This window comes from Ixodes scapularis, unplaced genomic scaffold (genome assembly GCF_016920785.2).
Source record: "Ixodes scapularis isolate PalLabHiFi unplaced genomic scaffold, ASM1692078v2 PGA_scaffold11__112_contigs__length_91849675, whole genome shotgun sequence".
Taxonomy (NCBI): Eukaryota; Metazoa; Arthropoda; class Arachnida; order Ixodida; family Ixodidae; genus Ixodes; species Ixodes scapularis.
The window spans coordinates 26608645-26612263 of record NW_024609837.1 but is presented as its reverse complement, the minus strand read 5'-3'; the positions used below and the strand labels follow the sequence as shown (position 1 = coordinate 26612263).

Genomic DNA, 3619 nt, shown 5'->3' with positions numbered 1-3619 from the left:
TACAAGACGGCTCGTGCCGCCTCATGTACCACACGAGCAGAGCTCCAGCGAGGTTGTCGCACGTGCAGAAAGACCACGGTGTACCGGGGTGTCATGGCAACGAGATAATTTGTTTCGCTCTCTCACAGTTTCACCGTTTGGCCGCCGGCGACACTGTCAGCCGCGGGCACGGTGGCAGCGGAATAATGCAGCCTTTCGGATGCCCGTCGAACGAACACTATCTGATTCCTCGCGCCGCGCGTTCAGCCCCGCCGTGTCCTCACCTAAAGAGTGTATCTTACACCGTGGAAATGGCCTAGCTGGCACGCGACACTCGAGACACGAATGTTTCGGTGACTTATACGCAACGTAAGAAGACGTAAGAGGACGTCGCTGTGTGAACCGGCCTTCGCACTGTTTGCCAACAAGTTCGCGTTGGCCCCACACTATGTGTTGGGTGGTGCACGTGCTCAGAAACCATATTTGCGTGCGGTGAGGCGTCTGAGCATGGATCCTGCATGGTAGAGTGCCTTCATATACAGACTCGCGCTTTTGCTTGAGTGGTGACATCTCAGCCATTTTTCCGCCCAACAGTTTTTTTATGCATTTTGAAGCGTGCGCAATCTGGTGTCTTTCAGCTCGAGCGCGTCGCTTTGGCTAATGAATAGACGCCATTTTACCTCCCAAGTCACGCACCGAGCGCGCGAGAGCGTCACGCGCTGGCACATTCAGGGCAACAATGGATGTCTTCACCCTCAGACAGACAGACATGTAGGCACCCTAGATCCTGGCCGATTACAGCGCCACCACTACGACGTCACACCCGAGTTGCGCGTTGGTCTATTGACGACGTGAGCGGTCGAAAGCGTCGCTGTGATCGGTCTTCCACGATAGGCCGAAGGCTGACTATGACGTCAGCACAGGATTTCCCATCGACGGAAATAAGAGGAATTGAAGAACTTCAATTTTGACGGTGTTCGCAGTGTTGGTTTGAGAGTGCTATGATTTCAGGCTTCCACCAGGGTCTTTACAAACACCTTTAAACTTGTTGTTCACAAGGTAATGACGTCACGATAGGTAACCATAGGAGGGCGCCAACAAAACATCTCGCCGCCAATAGACAGTTAGACAATGCAAAACTATGTCTTATTGTTTTTTGTTTTTTGTTTTTTGTAGCCATGTGCGTTTACGCACTGTGTCTGCAGGGATTTGTGTAAGGAGAGTTATTTATTCGGATATCTAGAAACCTAAATAAGGGTAGGATAGAATAGAATTGAATGAAATAGTTTTATTTATAAGCATATAGATTTTCAACATACGTCTAGGATGTGACTTATGTACGAAGTGCGGAACTTCTTTGCCAAAACCAGTGGAAAGCTTTCCGTGGCGGTTCAGAGAAAGCCAGTGTTGGCTTGGAAAGTTCTCAACCCCAACGAATTCAAAACGGCTAAAAAAAAAAGGTTAACAAAGTGTTTGAAAGTATGACACGCGAGACATGAACACTGGCAAAATGGCCATTCAAGCCTGTAGCCAATTTCTGGAAACAACATTTCTGGGTATTTCTTTTTCTGTTGTTGTTTTTGACCCTATTGGAAGAAAAGCCGCCAGGTGGACAGGGGCGGCGTATTGACGGGACGTGACGGATTCTAACCGGACCGTTGCCCCACTTTTGAGCAACGGACGCCTGGTGGGGTAAACACTCTTTCCCTCTTTCTTTTTTTTATTTTCTCTCTTTGTCTTCTCTTTCTCATATCACCTCCCTCCGCCACGAAAACAAGAAAAATAGAAAACTTGCACACCACCCCAGTTGACTTAGTTCGCGCCGACTTCGATAGATGGCAGCACCATCCATATTCCTCGGGGACTCATTGATGCAGCGAAGCCGGTGATCCGTACGGAATCAAAGACGTTCACCCGGTTGCATTATGGCGCCTTTTTTATTCCCATTTCTTTATTAATATTATTGACATTGGTGAAAGGCTTATCCGTAACTTCGCTTAAATATATTGCGTTTAAATTAGCTGTCCAAATATTAAAAGCCAACCAGGTGGCGACAGTTGCCGCCCCATGTTACCCATATACCGTTGTCCTTTGCATAAGTTGTTTCCGTACATCCCTGACGCGTCCTTAATTTGTCTCGCTTAATCTCGCGAAATTCTGAGAACAAGCTTTCCTAGGTAAAAGAATAAGCCTTTCTGATTTTATTTTGAAAATACATGGACGTTTCATTTTTACGACCGCATTCCGGATTTTTTTTTCCTGAAAATTGGTTTGCTGGGACAGTATACTCCAATAATAATTGTCCTTAGCTCGTTAGGTATCTTATCTAGTGACCTGAGAGTCCAGAAGCAACTAGGAAATCGGTGAGCTCTTCGTTCGTCCGTCCGATGTGTATATGCATTTAGATATATGTTGTTTTGATTTTACATATCAACAAACTGTTTACGAACCAGCCCGCGTTTGCCCGCACTGCGCGTGCGCAGTGTACATATACTCAAATTAAAACGACCCCGAGAATATTAGCATGGCCCCTGCGCAAGGATGGCACGTAAAATCGTAAAGCGTTCCACATCCCCCCCCCCCCCCCCCCCCTTCTTGGACCTACGATCGCCACCGCGAAAACCCAAACCATCAAGTGCAACGCCATTTTATTTCAAACACCTTATCTGTACACGCATACATCAAAACGGGCTGACGAAGGATAAGGTTCCGCAACGTAATTCCGAACCCTCCGATCGCCACACGAGATCCCTTACCAACTAACAGCCACTTTCGCTCGTGCCTACTACTTTAACAACTTGTTTTCTCAGTCCAAGTTAGTTAATCGATAGTATAGTTTTACGTATAGAGAGCCTAGATTACTCGGACCATGGTGAGCGTTCGGCACTTTTCGAAAGTTCATGGAGCAACATTGACGGTCGCCATTTTTGGGGGCACGAGGCCCGTGATTGGATCCGATTCCTCGCCGAACAATGAAGTAACACTCGTTCCCGGTACGAGTTTAACCGAGTTCATGCCGAACAGTGACGCAGTTGTTCTGTCCAATACATGCTCGGAGTGCGTGCCCAAATAATGTCGGACTGAAGTAATTGACATTAAACTTTCTAGATGGCGCGCACTTCTGAAAAAAAAAAAAAAATTTATACACACTTCCAGGTTTCACAAACATGTTGGCTGGAACTTGCAAGTGCGCATGCGTTGCGTTGTCGCAGGACGAGAAGGAAATCGGCGGAGGAGACGCTTGCAGACGATCAGCACTCTCGTAGGCTTAACCTCCCTCTTGTTACAAACGCGGCACATAAACCACGTGTCGCCGATCGAGCGGTTGAAAACACTTTGAAACCTAAACATTCGGTGACAACTCGAAAACGAAGCGGCAAATCTCCCCCTCAAAGGGAATGGTAGCCTTGCGCTATCAAACCAATCGCGTCCAAGCGTTTCTGTGCCGTCATGACTTTGTGAACCAATCCCGTTTTGTTTGCTTTTTTCGATCGTTAGCACAGAGTTGCGTTAGCAAACTTCGTCTGCATGTCTGCTGGCTCTATAGGTGATAACCTAAGTCTGCCTGCCACCCCTCACAGCAGTATTTATTCCTCTGTAAAACGGCACCCTTGCCAAGTCTCTTCGTCCCGATCAGTCG

At 47.4% G+C, this 3619-nt stretch overlaps 1 non-coding gene across 1 annotated transcript; it reads left to right on the top strand.

The window, feature by feature from the left end:
- The first annotated feature begins 2454 nt into the window (after positions 1–2454).
- On the top strand, positions 2455–2555 carry LOC120843195. Its single transcript, XR_005716116.2, has one exon. It is a non-coding gene; the product is annotated as a U6 spliceosomal RNA (small nuclear RNA).
- Positions 2556–3619: the final 1064 nt, after the last annotated feature.